This window comes from Lissotriton vulgaris, chromosome 9 (genome assembly GCF_964263255.1).
Source record: "Lissotriton vulgaris chromosome 9, aLisVul1.2, whole genome shotgun sequence".
NCBI classification, from domain to species: Eukaryota; Metazoa; Chordata; class Amphibia; order Caudata; family Salamandridae; genus Lissotriton; species Lissotriton vulgaris.
The window spans coordinates 944584424-944609883 of NC_141697.1; the positions used below are offsets into that span (position 1 = coordinate 944584424).

The 25460-nt window shown below is 43.7% G+C and overlaps 1 protein-coding gene across 1 annotated transcript in view; it reads right to left on the bottom strand.

Moving 5' to 3' along the window:
• The window catches only part of LOC147692587 (RNA-binding protein 6-like), a 1208024-nt gene that overhangs the window by 1040449 nt on the left and 142115 nt on the right, over positions 1-25460 (bottom strand). The window lies entirely within an intron of this gene.

Here is a 25460-nt window from a genome sequence, read left to right on the forward strand (position 1 = left end):
CCAAATTGAAAGATAACTCATTCCATTGCCTCTTTACCACTAATCCCATCCCCATTCAAAGGGGTGTGCATGAATAATGTGTAGTTACCTTTATGGAGACCCATTTATGCATAGTCCATACTACTTTCTAATTCGGAGTCAATGGGCATCCTTCCACCAACTAGTGGGGCTGGAAACTGCTTCTCAATAAGATTACTAATGCACAACTTACCAACACATGTGGGGATAACAGCCACATCTTTTCCACTTCTTAAGTGTAAACCCTCATCAATTCCCTTATAAGACGCTAATCAATGAAAATGTCTAGCCTCGCAGTAGATTGGTCCATGGGAGGGTGTTGGAAATATGAGAGCCCAAGGCTACAAGTAATAGACATTGAACCAAGCCAGTTTGTCTCGTTACGGTTCTAGCTAACCGGATGAATACATTGAAGCATTATTAGAGAAACTGCACATTGCTACTTGAGGCAGAGTCAAGCTCTTAATTTCTGTAGAATGGATGTGGGGTGGTTCCCTAAGACACCCTACAGATCATCTTGAAGGGTACAAGTACAGTTAAAAAAAGACAAGAACACTTGGTGTGATAGAATATATACGAGGAAGAAGGCACAAGTACAAAGTAGCAATGCAAAATAAAAGAGGTATGGCATCTTGTCAAAGTAACACTGGCCTTAGCTGCTTTCATACCATAACATTAATGAACATTTTTAATTCTGTCCTGTTAGCAAGGATAGCCTGCTGCATATTATTCAACACCTCATCAGCCTAGGACACACAAAGCGAGAAATGTCATTTATTTATTGAGATGGAATACAGTTTGGAATACCTTTATGATGGATAGGTAGAAACCTCTTCTCAGATGAAAAATGTTGCGCATTACAGAGGTGCACATAGCTTGTAGCTAAGTAATGCATCTTATGAAGTGATGGAGATCATCAGGAAGGTCATCATTCATCATAACTGGAGCATACAAGTAGCCGTTAATTCCAACACTGTGTGCTTACTATGGGACACAAATATTAATTTGATAAAGCTAAACGTCTCATAAGGGAAGAAAACTTTGAAGGCCAATAAGATAGTGTTTAATGGCCTTATTCGAGAAAAAGAACGGTTCCAGTTGGCAACCACTGACATCGGGGTAAATAGCTAGGTCAGCTCAATAAAAAAATGTCAGCCATTATTACATACTGGGATCTTGAGACTTTACTGAAAGATGTCAGTACAGTGGGATAACTGTCAGGAACAAATCACTCAAAGTAGAGCAACTGAAGTGATAGATTGATAACTCGTGCACTCTTCACTGGATGGCAATGTGCAATACAGATAGAGGCTTTCAGAGAGCTAGCACGGACCGGTCCAAGCTAAAGCTTTCAGGATGATAAAGCAGTGGGTGCTCTTTACTTAAATTTCCTTCAGATCCTAAGCTCTTAAATTATTCTGAAAGAGCCAGAGGAGGATGCCTAGGTAAATGAACATTAAATCTTCATGGTGTTTGGCCTTATCCACAGAGGAAGTCAAGTTAAATATTTAGAAAGGAGATGAACCACCAAAAGAAGTTAGTGTGAGTAAAGTCGAGTTTATTTGCAACATTCAGGCATCATCCTAAATGGTTGTCCATCAGCCAGGTTCCATGAGCCAAAGCCTACATTTTAAGTGGTTCCAAGCAAAGATTGGGAAAGCCCAATGTCCTGAGAGATATAGTGTCCAAAACCCTCAGAAAAGGAGGTGTGCAGTGAGGCTTCCAGGTGAGACGTGGGTAGACTGATGAAAAGCCCCAAGTTGAACAGCCGGCTCTGCTGTGACATTCAGAGGATCTGACACAAGATACAGCCAGTCTTCGTTTACCACCCAGTCGTCAAGGTACAGGAATAAGGATATCCCCGTTGTAGGGAGATGTGCCACTGCCACTATCACCACCCTCGTAAAACTGGAGGTGCCAATGTCAATACAAATGGTAGGAAGGCAAATTGATAGTGGGCAGAACCTATCAAGACAAGAAAACAGCAGGAATAACAACCCTGCCAGATTTCTTGTTCTAGACTAGTTCCATAGCTCCTTTGCTTATCTGGAGAATACAAGTTTGCACGCCTGACTAGACTAATGGAGAACAAGAGGAATTTTTTTTTGGGCAGTGGGTGGTGGGCTAATCTCGGAAAGGGAGGGAAAAAAGCATTTAAAAAAAAAAAAATTAACTACCAGAAGGACCTGTCGGTTGCGATAGCCTTCCAATACTACAAGTGATGCAAAGCTCCACCTCCCACAAGCCACATCTGGTGTTGACCTTGCAGAAGAAACAGACTCTACTGGACTGATTGGGAGAGCAGTCGCTGGCAAAAAAGTAAACCCACGCCTCCAAGAGTGTTTGCAAAACTCATATTATCTGTGAAACTGGCACGCAGAGTGAGAACTACACGTGGCCCACTCTGTTTAAATCATTCACGGGACGAAACACCCTTTTCAGCATAAAGACACGCACAATTAGATGGCATATCCATTACATTTGTCTGGACATCTCCAGAGAACCCTTCAGAGCACAGTCAGACAGGTCATCTGATGGCCACTGACGAGCCAATAGCCGTTGCTACAGTCCACAGTGTCAAGTCACTCTGCATCTGTCCTTCATAGAACACCTTGGCTAAGCTGTGTTAGATGGTCCGAGAGGCTAGGCAGAACCATCGGCGTCAACTCTCAAATCACGTGGGAGTACCTTGACAAAAAGCAGATTAACCTGGTTGCCCCAAGGGCCAGCCTTCCAGAGGAGAATACCATCTTCCTCATGGTCTATCTTTTCTCGGTTACTGGTCAGGAGGCGATTACAGACAGAACCCAGCATTTTACTTCGAGCAAGAAGACATCTGCACCACCCGCTTTCCAGAAAAGGGTGAGCCAAAAGGAACCTGGGGGTCGGTGGGCAATATGGAAGATCTCCGCCCAGGTGAAAGACGGCTTAGACCATGCTGCCCGAATAGTTCCATAAGGTCCTCATTAAACAGAAACAATATTGCATAAGATAAACAAGTTGGATGAAGAATCTCTATAAAAAGATAAGCCTTATTTTCTTCCCTAGGGAGAGGCTACTCCAGAACCTCCGCCACCTGCTTCAGTTGACTACTCTGAAGAAGGCCATCCCTGCAAACGGCGATCAGAATAGCACTCAAATGATATTTCCATGGATTCGAAAGGCTCACTGATATTTTGAAGGTATAAGCTATCTGAAGCGTCAGTGCTATGAGGAGGAAGGTGGCAGGTTCACTACTGTTCTCATCATGTTCAACAATGTGTGTCATCTAGATGTGGTCAGAATCTAACAAAGAGGTCATCCATTTTTGGCAATGTTCGTCCCAATGTATGAGGATGTCTGTTTGTGGAATTTTTTGCAAATGCAGTGACTGCAACAAGAATCTCCGGCAAGGGTTGATAGGGTGCCCTTAGTGGGGTCCCGGATCAACTTGGCAAGCTTTGAAAGGTTGCCCTTAGTGGGGTCCCCCAACGACTGTGGGAAGAGACCAGAACCATTCAAGTAATTTGGAACTGCTGCCCCGCCGCTTCCTTACATGATTAAGCATTAAGTATTCTTCCTCTGTTTCAGCACGAGAAGAGCATAGCAGTTTAATCCATGCCATAGGGCATAGCTGTTTAACTTATGCCATAGGTTAAATGTGGAACTACCAACTTGATATCGCATCAAGAGTTTGCTTTAGTAAAAGGTCCTCAAACTGAACCTTTTTCCATGACTTTCCAACAAGGCTTTATGTTTTGAGGAAGAGATCTTTTTAAGTAGGCTTGGAATTTGCAATAAACAAACTCATTACCAAGTACCGTGAACATGTTATCTATGTTATATACATTTACAAGGTCCATGTCTACAATCTCTTTGGAGCCACCTACTTTATAAATCTCAAAACTCTGATATGGTTTGCTCAGTGTTGGGTTTTTCATTATCTCCTGAGCCTATTTCTAACCCCAGACTACAGGGGAAAACTAGGCTGAAGGCACCACTGAAAAAATGACTGTCTTCCGAGACAGAACTTGTTTTTCAATAGAATAGTTTGCCCCAAAACAGCAAAGAAGCTTCTAGTAGGAGATAGATTGTCTGCATCCCCTTAAATCATCAGTGCCAGGACCCATTTACACATGTCAGCCTTGCTGCACTCAATGGGTTGATCATACTGTGGGAAGCAATTGGTAGCGTTCCATGTGTTTCAGTTTGATGTAACAGGCCATACTCAAACTGAAAGTTACAAACATTGAGGGAGGATGGCTGTCATCTTACCCCTATGTTTGACAAGGTAATTTACAAAAGAGTACAAAGACACCTAGTGGGCATACCACAGCTACGAGTTGTAAGACAAAAGTAATTTTACAGCACATTGAAGTCATATCCCTAGTGTGACTGAAAGGCTGAATGCGCCTTTCAGTGACCTTGCTTGGTACACTCAGTTGCACGAACTTGGTCCTTCAGGTTTTGAAATGGAGGCGCTACCAAAAAGTGAAAGGTCTGTTGAAATGTACACTAAGTGCAGATCACTGTAGTACAGAACACTGTGCTGGGAAGGATGCAATTGCAGATTAAGTAATAGATACCAAATGCTTAGAGCACAAGTAGTTTTTATTTTCCTACTCCTCTTAGAGAAATTGATCTTGTATGGGAACGAAGAGCTTCTGTCCCTTTTTAAAATCACCACAAAGAAAGGGGAGGATCCCCTGTTATGTGTACCAGGGACACTTCCAACCATTACAAAGGTGACAGCACGGAGGAGCAGGGAGGCCGAATTTTTATCAAAAGATATCTTCTTTTCTGATCATGAAAATATCCGGATGATCGGTCAACATCAATTGACTGTACCTATATACCCAACTGATACAATAGTTGGTCACGAGGAAAAAATATCGAAGAAGCTACTCCCATCAACAACGGTGGCTCCTCCGTGCACATAGAAGGCACTATATTTTATCTGTACGCTCAAAAGACTGATTAGGATCAGAGACGCCCACAGCAAGTTGGAAAGCAATTGAAAAGCTCTTTTAACCCAAAATACAGATACGGATACGGAGTCAAATGTCCTTAATGTCCTGATGAAGGTGTCAAGATTGATTAGCACCGAAACGCCGCATCGACTTTTTTTACTTTGACTGTAACTATATCTATTGTATCACCATTTTAGGTGTTTTTTTAATTGTTTTTTATTATGTTATAGATTGCAACCCAGTTGGGAGGAAGAAAATAAATTTCGCTATTGAATTTTATACTTTTGGTGTATCTGCCAGTCACTTTATTTTAGTTGCCTGCTCTTATTCAGTTATTAAGTTTAAGTGGTTTGTAGAACAGCTCCACTACCCAACAGAGACCCCCCCAAAGTTTGTCTCAGCGATCCTAGTCTGCTACACTTGTTACAGGGACCTAAAACCTCCCCTTTTTAAAATCAAGCAGCTGGTGGAGAAGAGTAACCCGCACAAGAAAGCAGTAATAAAGAGAGACTTAAACCTTGCTGGGTGGAACTTTTGCAGGTTAACAGGTATTAAACCTGCTATTGGTGCAAAGGGCAACACAACCTGAGCATGGAGGGGCTTGAGGCACTGAAATGCATTCAAAAAGAATAAGCTGATTATTTTAAAGTACTCTATGCCAGAGCAGAGTTAAAGCAGGCAGTGCAAAGGTTTTTCACGGTTTTCCCTAAACAACAAGTCCTGGAACTGAGTGTGTAAGCAAGAGAAGCAGGTTCCAGCTCACACCACCTTCAGAAGTATGAAAATGCTAACTGGTGAGGGTAGACAGCAAAGAGGGGTCACTGGCAAGAGGCAATTTGGAAGAAATGGCAGCGTTCGGGATGAACTGCATGGAGTTGGTGAGTTTGAACTGAAGAAACAATTCATCCTGAGCGCGTAAGGAGAAAATGATGCACAACAAAATTAATTATGAAAGGAGATGTAGGCTTGTGAGGGAAGGTAAATGGACAAATGAAAAATAAATGATTACACTTAGGTATGAGTTAGCCTAGTCCACCATGCTAATAATTTGTTGACTTGTAATAATTCTTTATCTCATTAAAATAGCATTGCAATGCAAATTTATATGATTTGTTTTAAAGTGGTTGCAACCCAGCAGGTAGCATAATCAACATTTAACAAATCCACAAATGTTCAAGTCAAGAAAGCTCATTCAGGAGAAGCCTTACACTGCAGCGTTTACACAGGAATGCAGTACACAAATCATTCATACATTAACATTAAGTTGTCAGTTTAGTTTAAAGTGTTAAGGTTTATGTTATAGGAAAATACATTAATTCAAAAAGTATTGCAATAAAATTTAAGATACACACTCCTAAAAAATATTTTACATGTAGAAAAAAAGAAACCAAAGGAAAAGATAAGGGCGTGGGGGGGATAGGGTGGTCATCAAAGTAGTGTTAGTGGCTAAACAAAAGTAAACTAATTAAAAATGACTGACAGTATCCAGTAGAAGCAAAAACCTTATCACAGTCAACAGTGAATACACTTAGATGAACCTTCAACGGTTTTAGAAACAAAGATTGAGATCTGATACGGTTTAAGGGTTACTTGGGCAGGGGGGGATGGTGGGGGGGATAGGGGGCGTACTTACCAAAAACACAAGTTTGCTCCTCCTCCCTGGTATCTTGTTTAAAATACACTAAAGTTCTCAAAAAACTCCACCTATGGGCGAGTTCATGGAACTAACCAAGAAAAAACATTCTCCACAACCATGTCGTAATTAAAAGGTAAATTAAAAGGAAAAGTTACACAGATGTAACACCAGTTCTCTATAATGGCATTTTAAATTCAATGCTAAATTGTTACACCCAAGTGCAGGATCCCAGAATATGGGGGGGTCCAATCTAATATATATATATAAACAAAAGGATAGAGCAAGGGATTTTTTCACGTGTGTGAAAGTAAAAATACTCCCAGTCCCCTGGACTGAAATATAGAAATAACAAAGGAAGGAGTATCTCCACTGAGACCTTAACAAAAGGTTCTGAATGGGATGTCAATGAAAAAGGAATATTTTCCTTTTATTAAAAACCCCTCACTCACCAACCTGGTTGGTGACATGCTTCATCATCGGGGTCCACCCTGACGGCCGAGTGCCATCAGGGTGTTCTGCGACACCTGAACTACAGTGGAGCTGGTTTTTTTTAGTGTAAAGTGCAAAAAGTGGGGTCCAATCTAAAACAGTAAACATTAGAGGACTCCAATGTGTATTAACCCAAAAAATAATTTAATACACCGCAGCCGTGCTGATCAGTATATTTTCTGATAACCACCTTTTAACAAGCATTGGCATAGCAAATAGGTCTCGCTTTTGGAACCGTATAAGTATTTAGTTATGCAGCACAATATCATTGGTACAATAGCATCAACTACTGCACGGCTAAATACTTATAAGGTCAGAAAGGAGAGACCTATTGGCTATGCCACTGCTTGTTTTGTTATGGGGGGTGCATAACACCTTGGCTGCTGTGGTTATTTTTCCCCTGTTTTGGAAAATCCTGGATGCCATATATTCATGACTAGCTCAGCTCGTCATCAGCACACGACCACCGTGGCTGATGACGAGCTGAGCTCGTCATCAGCATCGAAGGTGTTAAATAACAGGAGGGTGAAGGTCATTTAGTCAGTTATTTAGTGAGTTAGTTGGCACACTTCTAGCACTGCAAGTTGCCAGTGGCACTGGTATAGGTGCCATGTGCCCTAATCCAGTCAAGGAAAATTACCCACCCCCAGTCTTTTAGAAAAAGAACACACTGATGTGGTTGGAATGGGCCCCGGCTGCACCATTGATAGGTACAGCCCTGCTGTTTGCCACACACTATCTAATCTGCATAGAGTGTGTTGAAATGGGAAAGGATGTCACATCCATCCTGGAACACTGCACGAGTCTCGGAGGTACGTCTGTGCACGCGCGAGTGTGTGGGATCAGAAGAGGATACAGTTATTTCAGGAGGGAGCGGCATGTGAGCTCTTCCAATGCATTGAAGCCAGTAGAGAGGAGCTACATTTCCGTGCCATACCTGCGTGATATACAGCATATTAAGTCCTGCGCTACAAACAGAACTACCTATTAGCACATTAATAATTTGTGTTGTCCTCCGCTTTCGAGCGGGGGGTGACCTGGCGATGGAAGGGGCAGCCTCTGCCAGGCGCACGCTGTTCACAGCTGCCTCTCACCCAATATGTGAACAAAATGGCGAGTCTTCCTCACTTCTAGAGCAGTACACTCTCTCCTACACCTAGCCAGTGGGACACCACTGGTGTCAGATCTGAGCTCAACACCAAGCTTCACCCATTGTGTGGCTGGATAGCAAATGAGGGCATGGTGGTAATGTGGAGAACACTGGTGGGAATAGGGCTAAAATCCCAGGAAAAGGATAAGGATTCACACTAAACTTCTCCAGTGCTGTGAAATGTTTCTCCACCACCAACAGAAAGAGCGGGAACATACAATTTGTAAATTTCTCTCAGCTTCACGTACACAGTAAGGGGCAAAAGTGAGATTCACCTACATTGCTTTTCAAAGAAAGAGCAAGTGACAGGGAACCCCCACATTTGGGGGAAAAAATCTTTGTTCTGGTGAAAATGGAGTGATGGTCACAGGAAGGGGAGGGGGAGATTCTTCAACGGCTGCGGTAAGAGTGTTGTCAAAAGAAGATAGACATAAATAAGCATTCAGTGCCAAGCAGTCGCACGAGCCGTGACTGGCGGGCCGAGCAGGCCCATCAACGCCTTTGCGTGTTCGGGGAGCGCAGTTTTTCTTGGAGAAAACTGGAACCAGAGACCTGCTAAGAAGGATACATAGGGGTAGAAAGCAAGTGGGGTAGAAGTGGAGAGAGAGAGTGATGGTAAATACGAGGGACTCAGTCATAATAAGAAATACAAGTCAAAAGCATGGACGGTCAGGTCTAGCTGCAAATCTTGGTAAGATCGCACTTTTTTCTTTTTTTTAGATTTTATTCTAATTCCTTAAGTGAATAGCAAGAAATTCTGAGCCAAGAAGCAGACATCATTGTAAACCTAAGCATTTTTTCAGTAACTTTTGTCCTCTTTCATTCGGAAAAGCATTTTTAATATTTGTTCACACTTTTATTGTGGCAAAAAAATGTTAAACGATTTTTGACAAGTTCTGGTGACATTAAACCTGTTTTTATTCCGCTTTATTGGTGGACATAGTTTGGAAACAAACCAAAGATACTGAAGCATTGAGTGGTAGTCTCTACAGGTAGGGCTTTTGTAGCGCCATGGACAGACAGGCGTTCGTGGAAAATCCACATATCCACACATTGGCGAGGATCAAGGCTACACGTGCCCTGTACAACAAGCGCAAAACACAAGCGCCTCTGCTCGTAAGCCCGCGCCCGCGTGCACTGCTATAGTAAAAGCATGCCGAGCGCGTGCAAAGAGCTTGTGAGAGGGGGTGCAAGAGGTGAGCCAGCGAGTGGTGTGCGCGCTGACGAGAGAGGAAAGCCAGATGGCGCCTCTGCTCGAAGGTGTGAGCCCACGCGCGTAACCACAAGCTCCAGGCCACAAAAGCGTGTGGTAGCATTTTCTGAAGCCCACTTACCAAAAGTCTCGCCAGAGCACCACATGCGCTGGCTCAAGCAAGACCTAAAAAAGGAGGAAAAAGGAATAAAGTCAGGCATAGATCAAAACTGTGCTGTCATCGAAATCCCAGCATGCAGCACACAGGACAAGTAACTGCAGAAGATAAATGATCGCAGCTGGTCACCCCTCATGCAACCTTTGGGCCTCAAGCCAGCTCTCAAGGCCCACCAGTGACAATAACCATTGCAGCAAGGATGCCCTTTTGAGGCAGAGCTAAAGGAAGAGGTGACCCACTGCAAAGAGCAGGGCACCAAGTAAGTGACTTACCATCAGGCTTTTCCCTACACTCAACACCTTCAGGTTGCAGAATCAGAGGTTTCCTCAAACAGGAAAATATCACTGCTCACAAATGGACTCTAAACATAGCAGCATGGATATTGTAAAGAACAGTTAAGATCCCAACCAAAAGCAAGGTCTTGAAACAAAAGCGACTTGATACACCTAACTTGTACTGAATTTTTATTCCAGTGTGCTTGTCATTCGTCTCTACATAAATAGTTTCTGCTATTTTAAGCAAGTCAGTTTTATGTTTGAAGAACCGGTTTGTGAGACAATGAATACCAGTAGAGTAAATACATTTCTCTTCAATCATCCTTTATGCCACCAAACTTGCAAGTTCGACTTTGAATAGGAGATGTATCCTTTCTTTAGGTTCCAATTTCCCTTTCTTTTTACCTCAAGAGAACATGTGGCCTTTGTTTACAGGAGTTAAAAAAATTTGCAGACATCCAGGTCATTTTGAAGTCTAAATTGCACTGGCGAATCCTGCAAGATTAGTTCTATAACGGTTTCCTTAGGCTTGTCCAAATATATTGATGATTCGATTGACTAGGAAACAAATATCTATACATTTAAAAATGTAGATATTTTCATAGTCGATAAAGTGAATTTCCAGGTTATAACTGCCAATGGCAGCAACTATCCGTGTTTTTAGAGCGCCTTTGATTTTTAAAAAAAATGGAGAACCCCAATCTGTGGTGTGACTGTAAGAGTATTTATGCTCTTTTAGGACTGTTTAAACGATCTTGCAATTGTCTAGGTAAGGGTAGACATGTATTTCTGGTCTTAAGTGTGCCTCCACCACAGTGAGGCAATTTGTGAATACCCTCAGTATTCCACAGGAGTAGAACCCTGATCTAGTAATGCACCTTGTCCATGACAAACTACAGGAACTTCTTATGTTTGTACCTCATCCGCTCATGAAGGTACACGTCCTTGAGATCTTTGACTGCCATATACTCTCCCCTATGCAGGCCTGAGATGTCCTCATGCAAAGTGATTTTGAACTTTTGGGTTTTTATAATTTTTTTACGTAATGCTAGTCCAGAAGGGTCTATGGGTGTTGTGTTGCTTCAGTACTAGGAACATAGAGTAACCTCTTATTTTGTCAGTCCTTTGTGGAACTTTTCTATTGCATGTTTGTTTAGAATATCATGCAGCAGTCGCAGTCTCTCTCCTTTGCTTTTGGTGGGGATCTAAACAGTTCTTATACAATCTCCATGTATTATTAGGTTTAGAGTACATTTGTCAGGGGTGATCCGTTCCCATTGTTTGAGGAAACATCAGATTCTGCAACCTGAAGGTGTTGAGTGTAGGAAAACACCTGACGGTCTGTCATCAGCTTTGCGTCCTGCTCCTCACAGTCGTGCTCCTCTTCCGCTACCTCTGCCTTAAAAGGGCAGCCTTGCTGCACTGGGTATTGCCACTGAGGTGGTGCACTTTGTGAGCTGGCTTGAGCACAAATTTGGCAGGAGGGGTGACCAGCTGTTTTTTTGCATTTTCTGCAGTAACTCGTCCACTTCTAGCTCAAAGAGATTGTTGCCATTTAAGCACAACTTGCAGCTCCTGCTTTTATCCTGAGACTCTTAGCCATGCGTGTTTTCTTAAGACAGTTCCCTGGCACAGCTGTCTGCTTGCCGTATCTGCCACATCTAGTGCTGACTTCAGGCATGTGTTGGAGATAGCCATGCCTCCACTGCAGATTATTTTTACTTGCGCTTGGTACAGTTCTGGGATGTTTTGTATTAACTTCATTTTGTCCCACTGCCGGTGACCATATCGACTAATGAGGGAATTCAAGTAGGCAATGCCCTATGGGTGGCCACTCACTGCTCCATCATTAACCCCACCATCTCCATTTTCCTGTGCTCCGTCTGGTAGGGGCCCTGTGATAGTGGGAGCATTGGCCACAATAATGGATGTTGGAACTCTGTCCACTCGCCCCATGTATGACTTTGACAGGCCTGTAGGTCAATTTCATCCATCAAAAATATAAAATGCCTGGTTAAAATTCCTCTGATGTCATATCCATCGATTCAGGTTATCTGTACGTCATTTCAATTTGGAGCTTTTAACACGCACCCGTCAGTAAACTACAACCCCCAGCATTCCGCTGACCCGGAACTAAGTCCTAATTTAAACTCGCCGACCCGGAACCATCACACGGCGTTTCATTCACGGAAGCGACGCCCACGGAGGAATCGTGTTTCCAAACTAAAGGTAATACTTATTCGCTGGATGTAAGCTAACTTCGGACAGTGTTAAAATGTCTTCTATAGCCTCGCAACTCATGCGAGTTCGTATTTCCGCTCCCAACTGAGGACTTTGCGATACTTCTCTGAATTAGCAAATAGTTCTGTACCAATTCCCGTTTCCATCAGGTACCTGTACGTTGTAATTCCACCCATTCTGGAATATAGCGCGAGTGCGGAACGCTTATCATTCGAACTGTTCTGAACGACCGATTGTTTTTGTTATACTGAGAATCGATTCTTTACAGGACGAGTTGGAAAGCAAGATTTTCACACAACCCTTCGGTTCTTTTTCCAGAAACAATTTCAAAAAAACTGAAAATCTCCTACAAAATGGCATTTTACATAATGATCGTCGGATCATAGTGGACCCAGGAGGTCGCGTTTAGCAGCAATCAAGTGAGTAACATATACAAATGGCCTTCTTCCATTAAGGACATTTTACCTGATCTTGATTACTCATGAGCCCCTCTTTCCATCCCCCTTTTTCCAGTTCTTTGACAGAAAAGACTACAAATATAAGCACATGTATGATCTGAGTTTGTGCTGGACTGAATGTTAAGTTGAGAGTTGCCCAGGAATATGACTGACAGTATGATCTTCGAATTTATGTCTTCCAGATTATTGTCGTATGGTCCTGAAGAGAATCCCACTATTCTAAGGGATTCGAAACGCATCGACCTTGTCCATCTGAATATTTAGGCCAATCTTTTGCAACTGTATTGTCCAAATGTAAAATTGTCGATGGTCTAATTTTTTGATTGTATAGATTTTTTCCTCCATTGAGTGTATTTGGTTTCACCTGCTATTACAAATAGGACTAGCGCAGGGCCACCACACCCCCCACACCCCTTCCCACCATTCCTTCTCTGTCTGGTTGTCAATTTGTGTATATCGTATTCAAGTTGGCAATGCCTTATGGGTGGCCACTCACTGCTCCATCATTAACCCCACCATCTCCATTTTCCTGCGCTCCGTCTGGTAGGGGCCCTGTGATACTGGGAGCATTGGCCAAAATAATGGATGTTGCCCTCACATTGCCTCTGATGCAACGTGTATTTGACTAATGCTTGCAATTCCCCTCTATCCTTGGTGTCACCTTTTTGCTGTCGCTGGTTCGCTCAAAACCTCATCTGTGATGAGGACACTTGGTAGCATTGCGAGGAACTGATTATTCTCCTGATTTGGTACGAGAGATTCCAGTAGGAAACAAAGACAGTCTGTTCCTCTCCTGATTGCACTCCATATGTATCCACTACCCTTTTACCAGGATGTTGTGATTGCGAAGTCTGGTGGAAAGAACCTGGAGGGCTCCACCTCTACTTCAGGGGACTCCGTTTCCATGTAATTCCATCCTTCCTCCTCTCTGTATTGTAGGACTGCCAAATCAAACTTACCACCTTCTGTGTCTTCCTGTTAACAGGGTAGTTCCTTTTCTTCTTCTTGGGGACCAGGTGTTGTTAAAGGCTCCATCTTGCTCTTTTTCTTCTTTTTGGCTTCCGTGGGATGCAATATCCCTTGAGGGAATCATAAATCCACCTCTTCATGAGGGCTTGCATTTCGGCTTCCTACCCTCAATTTGTGCCCCTATGTTAACTGTAGCGTCTGACTCATCTCTCAACGACTTCTTTGACTTTTCCCTCTCTGATCCAATGAACTCTTTGGCACTGGTGCCTTCTCCATGTGCTTGCTACTTTGGTGTCTTCAGGGTTCTCGTCCGCGCTGGAGAGAGCAAGTACCTTTAATGAGTCTTTTGAAGGTGTCATGGCATTGTGAGCCCATCTCGGTTTCTCCTCCGTTTTGACGGTCTAGTTTGGAACACCGCACAGTCATCACAGTCCTCTGCACTGTAGACTTTAGATAGGGAAAGGCTGTCCTGTGTGTACTTGTGATGACATTTCAGCTAGAATCTAAAGGGAGCATGCTCATCCCTTATCCGCATTCTCCAACCATTGCTGCTGACAGCCAGAAAAGATTCATGCAGCAAAACAGAAAAGTGGCAGTTGCGATTTTGCAACTATTGTGTTTAAGGCCCCATATCCTGACGTCTTACCAGCTAACTCTTTAAGAGCACCTGGAGATAAAAATGCAGTACACGTCACAAACAGGGCCTCTGTCTACCCTCTGACCTTATGTGGCTCCACAGTTCCCATTCCTATCCAGAGGAAGCCGCCTGAGGACTATCGCCTAATAATCAATCTCGTTAAACAACGAAAACAAAGTGTCCATTAAGGTATTAATGAACCGTATATGTACAATAATAGGAACATTTACACAAAAGGATCAGTCAATGTTTGTACAAGCTAGGTCAATGAGGCACTCAGATAAGTGTACTGTTGACTAGACTATGCAAGGACAGTTTAAGAGTGAAGCAAAATAGTATAGTTGGATACTGAAAAGGCAACTAACTCAGCTAAATGGCCCTTTCAATTTGCAGAGTTGAGTAAGATTGGCACTGAACTGTCAATTCTCACAAAGGCTCTTATGATGTGCACTTCTAGGTTATGAGATAATATACAGTCACTGTGGTTTACTTTAGAAAGGGGCAAACCACACATGCCATTGCTCCTTATCATTGCTTGCCCATGCTCCTGAACCATTGGTATGTTAGATAAGGAAAGACACAACCTGACCAGAAAGTTACAGGATTGTTATAGTTCGGTCCAGATATTGTACACACAAAACCATAGAAATTCAGCTGTTATAGTTATATTTATCTCAAGTAAGGAAAAAGCTACTTACCAGTATGCATTTGTTCTTGGCATGTAGAGCTGCAGAGTTGTACACTTTGCATACATCGCCATCCGGTGTTGGGCTCGGATGATTGCATGTTGTTTTTCTCTTCGGAGAAGTCTTGCAGTCACAAGACCTGTGTACAGTGCGCATGGACTTCGGCTCCATTGTTAGATTGTTTTGACAGTAGGGTTAGGTGGAGTAGTGAGAAATAGAGAAGTGTCCATGCGTGATGTATCTAATCAGATAGAGGTATCCGGGGAGGAGGGTGGGCGTGTACAACTCTGCAGCTCTACATGCCAAGAACAGATACATACTGATAAGTAGCATTTTCCGTTCAAGGCATATGAGCTGCAGATTGTACACTTTGCCTAGACTATATAGCAGTATCCTCAGCGGTGGCTACCTGTATCTGTTGCAGTAGTTTGAAAAAGTGTTTTTAATACAGCCTGGCCCACACTAGCTTGTTTTGCTTGCACATCTACACAATAGTATTTTGTGAAGATGTGTGGCGTGGTCCAAGTTGCTGCTTTGCATATGTCATCTAGAGGAATGTTTGCCAAGAATGCCATATATGCCCCTAGTTTGCGTGTGGAATGAGCCCTAGGGGGAATGGTTAATGTGCGTTTAGCTTTAAGGTAGCATATTTGTATACATTTTACAATCCACCTTGCAATTCCGGTTATAGATATAGGATTGCCTTTATGAGGTGGGGAGAAAGCTACAAAAAGTGGTTTAGTTTTCCTAAATGGTTTCGTTCTTTCTATGTAATAGAGGAATGCTCTTTTGACATCAAGAGTGTGTAGCGCTTTTTCTGCCACGGAGTCTGGTTCGAGGAAAGAATACTGGTAGTTCAACTGACTGGTTTAGATGGAAGGCAGAAACTACTTTGGGTAGAAAAGTAGGATTTGTTCTAAGAACCAATTTGTTGTGATGAATTTGTAAGAATGGTTCTTGTATGGTTAATGCCTGGAGTTCGCTCACTCTCCTGAGAGATGTGATGGCGACTAAAAACGCCCCTTTCCAAGTAAGGTATTGCAATTCACATTTGTGTAGAGGTTCAAATGGAGGGCCCATTAGTCTGGTAAGGACTATATTGAGATTCCACACTGGGGAGGGTGGTGCTCTTGGTGGAATTATTCTTTTAAGCCCTTCCAAAAAAGCTTTTATTGGTGGAACTTTAACAGATGTTGTCTGTTCTGCAAGTAGGCTGCTACGGCAGCTAGATGTTATCTTATTGATGTATACGCTTGATTACAATGTTGAAGATGCAAAAGGTAACAAATGATGTTTTGAATGGAAGCATCTAGTGGGTCAATTTTATTGTTAGAGCAATAAATAACAAACATTTCCACTTTGCAGTGTAGCACGCTCTTGTTGTAGGGAGTCTAGCTTCCTTGATAACGTTCATACATTCTTGTGGAAGATTGAGGGATCCAAACTCTAGGATTTCAGGAGCCAGATCGCTAGGTTGAGCTGATTAGGATCTGGATGTCTTATCTCTCCATGGTTCTGAGTGAGAAACTTGGGAGAGACGTGCAGCTTTTGATGTGGCACTACTGATAGCTGTAACAGAGTTGTGAACCATGGTTCCCTTGTCCATGTTGGAGCAACTAGGATCATTGTAAGGGAATGCTGTTGGAGCTTCCTCACTAACAATGGAATGAGTGGGAGAGGCAGAAAAGTGTGAGCAAATTTTCCTGGCCAATTCATCCATAGCGCATTGCCGTTCGACAATGGGTGTGGGTACCTGGATGCGAAGTTTTGGCATTTTGTGTTTTTGTGTGTGGTGAACAGATCTATGTCTGGCTATCCCCACATACAAAAGAATGGAAGAAGAACTTGAGGATGAAGTTCCCATTTGTGGATCTGTTGTGTTTGACGACTGAGCAGATCCGCTATTTGATTGTGTACTCCTGCTGGATGTTCTGCTAGGAGGTATATGTTTCGCGGAATGGCCTACCTCCAGATGCTCTGTGCTAGACGGGATAACAGGAGAGTGTGTGTCCCTCGTTGTTTTTGTATGTAATACATTGCCGTCATGTTGTCTGTACGGATTAAGACAACTTTGTTGAGGAGTTGCGGTTCAAATGATTCTAGCGCTAGAGAGATTGCTAACAATTTTAGATAGTTAATGTGGAATTGTTTTTGCTGAGAGGTCCATAACCCTGGAGTGGTATGAGATGTGCTCCCCAGCCGGTAAGCAACGCATCTGTTAGAACTAGCTATGGAAGTGGCTCGATGAACAACCGTCCTTTGGCAAGGTTTTTTGTGCTCCACCACTGCAGAGAGCGATGGGTGCATTCGTCTACCAACACCAGGTCTGTTAGTTGACCTGGTGTGCTAGACAATCTTGTAATGGGCGCATTTGTAGTTTTGCATGAGGAACGAGAAAAATGCATGATGCCATCATTCCTATTAGTTGCATGAACACCTTTGCTGGTAGAGTGTGTTGTGGTTGAAATCTTTGTACTAGTGTTTGTATAGCATTTATCCTGATGGGATTGGGATAATCTTTGGCTGTGAGCGTGTTCACTGCTGCCCCTAGATATTGTTGCATTGTAGACAATTGGAGATGGGATTTGGCTAGATTTACAGTGAATCCCAGATAGTGAAGCAACCGTATTGTCTGAAGTGTGTGTTGCACACAACTGCTTTGGGAATTTGCTTTTATAAGCCAATCGTCTAGGTAGGGGAAGACATGAATTTGTTGTCTTCTGAGATGGGCGAAACTACTGCAAGGCATTTGGTAAAAACCCTGGGTACTGTGGTGACTCCAAACAGAAGCACCTTGAACTGGTAGTGTTGACCATCTACCACAAATCAGATATTTCCTGCGAGAGGGATGTATTGGAATGTGGAAGTAGGTGTATTTTAGATTATAGTGGAGAGAAAGTCTCCTTGCTGCAGTAGTGGAAGCACTTGTGTAAAGTGACCCTGTGAAAGCGCTCTGAATGAATGTAACAGTTTAGCGGTCTGAGGTCCAATATTGGTCTTTGAGAGCCGTCCTTTTTAGGTCTCGGCTAGCGTAAGACTGCGCATATGCGCAGTATAGCTGGCGTGATTTAATGAGATTGAGTACGTTTTACTTGCGAGGGTTAAGCCCCGCCCCTCTTTTCCATTGGCTGGCGTCACCGTTCTTGCTAAACGGTGGCCAGCCATTTGAAAAGAGGTCCATGTGACGTACTTCTTTCTCTTTTAGCCCCGTCCTTTTCAGACTGGTTTCCTTGACTTACGTGTGTGGTAAAAGCTTTCTTATCTTCTTTATGGGGCGAAACAGATGGCCCCATAAAGAAGATAAGAAAGCTTGTACCACAGCAGTAAATCAGGCTGGGGCCGTCCAAGCGGGACGGCTCTGAAAGAGAAATTTCTTTCATTTTATTTTGATCGCGGCACCCGTGGTTTACTTTTAAAATGTTACAAGTAAACCGCGGGTGCCATGATTATACCAAAATGAAACCAATTGAAAAAACATGCATTTCTTTCATTTTAGTACAATCGCAGCACCCACACTTTACTTAATAACATTTTAAAAGTAATGCGCGGGTGCCGCGATTATACCATCACAGACCACAGTGGTAGAGGTCTGCAAAATGATTTTGTCGCGGTCTACTCTGCACACTGAATTTTACTTCCAGGAAGGAGGTAAAATATTGATAATTCGAGGAAATATTTAGGCATAAACGATATCACAATGCAAGTGAATATAGAGGCTGCTGCCTCACTACTCAAAATAAGTATAAAAATAAATTGTTCCTTATGGTACACAAATTTGTGCATCTGACAATGGAGGTTCTTGAAGTTCCCCTCTTGCAAATGTATGCTACAATGTAAATACTTGATTTCAAATATATATTAAGAATAATGCAGGGAAGCTCTAAACGCCAATTGTACTCTATGTATGAATTGACAACATTTACACAAAAATATTATTAACTAGCCATTGAACCCATATTCTTTGAGGTACTCAAGACCAACTCTCAGCCTTCACTGAAATTGATATTTGACTTTTACTCTTTGGCTTACAAGGTAGAGCTATTAGTGCATGCTGGTTACGGCCCCAGATTTGTTTGTTTATTTGCCCATAAACAATTGCTCTAAGTTAGAAAAAGCTCCAGTATTTCTTTAGGAGAGGATGTTAAACCAAATTTCCCAAAAGAAAAAACTTTGCATTACCGCAAAACTTCTCTGGACCCCCAGGATGGCAGAGCTGGGAAAGCGTTTAATAGAGCGGTCCTGCGTGAGGTGATTTTGTGTTCATGTGTGCATGCGTAAACGTGTGTGGCCTTGTTTGACGTGGGTAATCTGTTGTGTATCCGTGCACGTTTGTCTGTGTTTGAGTATGCATGTGTGTGCAGTGCATTTTTTATGTATGACCGTGGTTTGTGTATGTGTGTGGTCTGTGTATGCCTCGGGCAGTGTACTTCCTGTGCAGTTTGGCGTGAGATGGCCGAATTGTTGAGTATGCATCTGGGTGTACAACGTTGTTTCTTTGGATGGTGAGTGGGCATTTTACTGCATCTTTCGTTGTGAAAGTACGTTTATATTGCTGGTGTGTATGAGTGTGAGTTTGTGTGTGTGAATGTGTGTCAGTGTGTGTGCGTGTGTGTTAAGTGCAGATGTATGGGGTTTGTGAGGCTTGGGGAATGTGAATATAGGTGTGTGCTTGGTGAGGCTTTGGGAACCCGCGCCATCTGCTGGATGGGGACAGATCGCCGCTCCCTGTCGAGTTGGGCCCCTGGCCGCCCCCGGCCACCAGGCTGCCTCCCCCCAAGCCCCGTCCCGCTGGCTCCACTGTAACTGCCGGACACTTCCAGGGCCTTTGGGAGCCACAGACTGGCCACCTCGGCCCGACACACTCAGATTTTATCCGGCGAAAAGTTATCACGGCTCGCGGAATATTTCAAATTCTTCGCAGGAGTGGGAGTCAGGTGGTACAGGGTGCCTGTGAATGGCTAGAGCCGGGGGGGGCTTCTGGGGGGAGCGATGTTTGCATGATAAGTTGTTTTAGCTCAGCTTTCCCGTTGCACTCGTGTTCATTCTGCACCAGTGGACGCCTCAACATCCATTTTTAAAGTGCAATAAAGTTGTAATGATTGCATTTCCATTCTAAGCGTTTCCACATCTGCCAGGCCAGATACCAAGAAGCAAAACAAAATATGTTGTACGAGTTCATTTTCTGGGAGCGTAAAGCACTATTTACTGAGAAGCCTCTGTAATTTGTATCAACCTCAGATTATAGGGTATGGATTTTAGCCACTTGAGATTTGTTGACTGAAAGATGTTCCCATTCTTAGATTATGCGGCCCGTTGGCAGCTGGCCTTTGACATCAGTGTCATTAAAGAGAGTGTACGTGCTGGCTGCTCGCGGTCTGGGTGTTTTCTGAAATGAAGGGGGCATTGCGGCCGTGCTCTGTAGCAGTGCGTCACTACCTCCCACACAGACACCCCCTGCGCCTTTTCGTGTCCTACTGCACCCTTAATGAGTGTTTAAAAATATGGCAATGCTTACATTTTCTGCACAAGAAGCTAAGCTGATGGCATTCTGGTTTATGTCACTAACGTATCTAAATCCAAGGTCAGTTTTAGGTTACGCCGAGCCTATGGGGCGAGGAAGGCCATCTCTTTTATCTGTTCCCTGTGATTAGACAGCTTGGATCCGGCAGCGTTAGCTAAAGGCAGGCTGGGGGCATTTATCTTGCTCCCACCCAAGGTGCTCACGCTGTGCTAGTAGTTTATAGTTTATTTTATCTTATTTTGTGCCGCTTTTGTTTGCTTTATTATATTGTTCTATCAGTATTTGCATGGCACACACCTTCCATTCCAATGTCTCCGATTCTTTGCAAATGGCTCTCTGCAGCTTCAGCTGGTCCTGAGGGCACAGGATTGCCTTAGGAAGCAGACAATCTTTATGCTAAGGATATTGAGGAGAGAAAATTTCACTTTTCCAAGACTAGCCACAAAGACTTCCGGCCCCAATGCATATAGGGGTGTGTTTTAAATCTTAAACAGCTGAAAGTGCGAACAGCCTCTTGCCACAGTTGTGATTTGCTGTATCACTGGTCTATTCAGGGTGCCAGACTGAAACCTCCCCTGGCTTTCAATTATATATTCTTTGAACTTCTTCCATGTTAATGGGCATTTCCTTGGCCATATCTTTTGTCATGTTTCTGTACAAATTTGTTCCAAACTTGACGTATTTAATGCAGTTGTGATCACTTGTGGGAAACCTACACAATGATATTGTGTACAAACCTAAGCTGAGAAGACTCTTATTCGTACTCCACAGACTTTCTCGGCATCGAAGAATTGTCCTTAGGAACTGATTTTTGGTGTTTTGTGACATTGTCCGGTACAACCGCTTTACTCGGTTCCGAAGTTTTTGGTGCCTTGTGTTTTGATGGTACTAAAGTCTTTCCTATGTGCTTCGGTGCCGAAGGTTTTTCAGTTTGTTTCGGGGCCGAAGTTTTATCCGTTTTTTTCGGTGCCTGTGGTTTATCAGCTGTTTTGGTGTCGATGTCTTATCGAGTTGCTTCGGCGCCAACTTTTTATTAGAGTCTTTAGGTGCCGAAGGGTCTTTTATAGGTTTCGGCATTGAGCGCTTCGTCGGTGACGACGGAAGCGGACGTGGCAACTCGGATGGTTGTACCTTCGGTGCAGAGTGGTTTTTCGGCGCCGAGTGGTTGGCTCGAGCCGGATGGCTCGAGCAGGATGGCTTTTGTCTGTTCTTTGGTGCCGAGCCGGAGGGCGGGCCGTTCAAAGTCTTTGTACGGCGTGAACCTGAGCCAGAAGGCAAAGGTATTACCGGTGCCATTGTTTTGGGCTTGGTCGGGGCAGGGGTTTCAGTACTCACGTCCCTATGAGCTGGAGTGATGTCATCATCGGCGTCGGAGACGTCTGCTTCGGTGTCCCGGATCTCTTCTGCCTCCGGAAGGTTATCTGGACCTGGATTGAAGATGTCCAGAATGGAGCCTGTGCCTCGCTGTATGTCTCGGCGTCGAGCTCGACGATCCCGGATAGTCTTTTTTGATGTAAATGAAAGGCAGGTTTCCCAATTGTCCTCTCGATGTTTTGGAGAGGCACAAATTGCATACAGGATGGAGGTCAGAGTGTGTAAATGTAGCACCACACTGTGGACATTTTTTAAAAGGATTCCGTTCCATCGACGTCTGTCTATATCGGCGCGTGTAGGCCCAACGGCCCGGGTCAAGGTTTGCAGGCGTCGAAGAGTGATGGAAGCTTTCGAGGAGCGCGTTGAAGGCACGCGATCAAAACAATACTGTCGGTGAATGTAATTGCGCGTCGAAGGGGTCTGGAAACAGTTCCGAACCAGAGCTCAGCAAGGTTCATCCGGACCCAATGGCGGAAAAAAACAATCTAACGATGGGGCCGGAGCCCATGCGCACTGTACACCTAAGGAGGAGTCACCGGTCTCGTGACTGCAAGATTTCTCAGAAGACAAAAACAACATGCAATCATCCGAGCCCAACACCAGATGGCGATCTATGCAAAGTGTACAATCTGCAGCTCATATGCCTTGAACCTATAATACGCACACCCGCCATGCAGTGTTTTCTATCAATAATATACTGAAAATTTTGCAGTGATTATCAATGATGTAGAAGATGTACTACTGACTAGGTTACGAGTTATAGTTACTTGAGATAAGAAGAACTTATACTGCTGAAGACTAGTTCTGAAAATATTGTGAAGATTCATCAAGCGGCATCAAAGTTATTAGCAAAACAAAAGAGCTTTGCCTAGGAAAACTAGGTCCTAACTACAACTACCTGATGGCAGCCGCCAGAAGGATATATAATACACAAACACATAAGTTATAGGTAGGTGAAAATGACAGTGTTTAACGTAATATTTTGAAGGCCATCCACCACAGAAATTTAAAAGTTATAGTTAGCAGAGTCAACTATAACATGCACCCTCACCATCCACCGCTTATGATCTCCCATATTATATCACTCATGAGATTCCATATAATTTACATCACTGATGACATGCTACTGTTGTACACATTACTCTATAAAGGAGTATGGCATTAGAGTTACAAAAGTAAGTATCAAATAGCTCAGACCAATACAAAACATAATTAATGCCGTCAGACACCCAACCCCCTTAGGTGACCAACCTTCTGCTATGTACAACAGAGTCTATACTATACATTTCATGGGTAGCTGAGCTCATGCTAACAATCAACCAGACATAACTGGATAACTACTGCACAAGGTGTTCAATCTGTATCCAACTGTTCAGAGGAAACCAACTTCCTCCACACACTCAAACCTTTTACATAACTAATTGCCTTCTACGGACAGCTATTGGCTTATTTCGAACCCTTCCCAATTAGCACATCTTGAATGGGAAATAAATCAGACTTCAGTGGAAAGTGAGAAATGTAAGCAATGTTTATCTTATAGAGACACTTTACTTTATACGACACTGGTTGCAGACAGCCAAACTCTTGTGAGGAATGCCCCACAGATTATTACAAGATATCTACTAAGAGCACTTTTCACTGTATGAAAAACCTCTCCAAAGAAAGGCTCCTCACTGTAAATACCCATGGCCTGTAAGCGCTAAATGTTATACTCCCAACAGCCTTCATGAACATCAATAAGTACATGGTGCACACAGTCTTTACGAAGAAGAAAATGTCATGCTGAGACAATTCCCTCAAAATACTCAACCCTGCTTACAATACTTACTATCTACTACATAGAATCTTTGCCCTATTGGGAACTTTTTTTGCAAAACCAAACTACTTGTGTCCAACATACTGGACACAAGTCATGAACTGTCACCTGCTCACAGCGTTAACCCAGTAAATATACAATTATAACATGCTCAATAACTCTACATTACTTTAGGAGCACAAGCAATGTGTAAACACTTACACCCATTAGCAGGAAAGAGGTTGTTCAAAATTAAGTAGAGAAGTAGGATGATACTTAACCGTCACTATGTAAACTTGTATACAAACTGACACTCACTGGATGATGTCATCAGTGATAACAATGATGTCATAAATGATACCATGTCATGAAAGATGCAATATGGTAGGTCATAAGCAGTGCATTGCGGGAGGCCAAGTTATAGTTAGCACCGATAACTATAATTGGAGAATCTCTGTGGTATTTTGAGTTCAAAATGTTGTGTTGTCATTGATTTTTTTCACCCAACTGCAATGTTACTTAAACATTTGTGTTTTTGACTGAATTTCTAGGTTTATAACAAAGTAATATTTTATTACCATACATAAAGCCAGCACCTCACAAACACGCAATGCTGCGCAAGGTCTTTGACTGTGCAGAGCATGGGGCTGTCCACAGGCAGCAGGCTCCCTGCTGGGAAATGGTTCGTACAACCACACCCCCCACCACCCCTTTACCAAGCCACTACTTGACCCAGGGATCCCACCCCCCCAAGGCAACAAAATATAATATATGGGGCGAGGCCAAAAGCATTTGTATTAGGATAGTGCCCGATACCTTCCCAAAGTCCAAATTGGCCCTAGGGACCCCATGTCCCAGGGCCAAAACTTTTTTGGGGGGATGGAAGGGTGAGTGCCCCCCCCCCCCTGAACACCCCTCCCCCCCACCCCCAGCACAAATGGCCCGAAGACCCCAGCGACAGTCTATTTATAGGGGTGGGCCTGTGGCTCAGGGACACCTTCCACTAAGGCCTTTTTTTATAATTAAGTGAAAGGGAGCGCACAGCCCCCTCCCTAAGTTAATAGTGACTGAGGACTCTATTCTCCTTGCCCACCAGCCTGACGAGACCGTTCCCCAGGCCCAGTGTTATTTATAGGTGGGTGCCCCGGTGCACCCACCAAACTGGGGGCCATGAGGTGAGCCCTCGGGCCCCCCCCCCCCCCAGCTACCTGCATGCTGCAGGAGCTGGCAGTGCACGGAGCTGGCAGTGCACACACCCGGCAGGAGCAGATCGTTCTGTATGCTCTCTCCCAAAAGGAGTAATCAGTGTTTGCTTGCTTGCAGCAGCATGGACAGGGAAAGAAAAGGCTGCTCCCAACTGGCTTGAGCAGACATGCATTCCCTGCCTGTGCTCCGGCAGACAGGGAAGATATGTTTGCTTCCACCCAGCGGGAGATGTAAAAATGCTAGTCAGGTGGGAGCAAACATGTTTCCCTGCCTGCAGGAACACTGTTTACCGGGGGGGGGCTACTTGGGACACAGTAACTGGCCAGGCCCAGGGGATGTTGTCCCCGGGGCCTTTTAAAACTCAGGTAAGGGTGAAGCGCGCTCCCTCTCCTTTATGTTTCTGGCCCCAGCTGATTGGGTCCCTGGGGTGCATTAAGCAGACACCCAGGATACTGCTGCATTTGCACATTTTGCGGTACAAAAATTGGAATTTAGCTGTATTGTCGCTGCACTTTTTTGTACTCAATCATTCCTTTTCAGCTTTAAAAAAACGGAAACTCTTGGCAGAGTATTCCACTTTGACATAGGTGTGACATAGTTTTGTATGCATCTGGGGCGCTAGGTGGCGCACTAGCGGAATGGCTGACACTCCGTGAGGCTCCTGCAGTCCGGTCGCCTGAAATTCA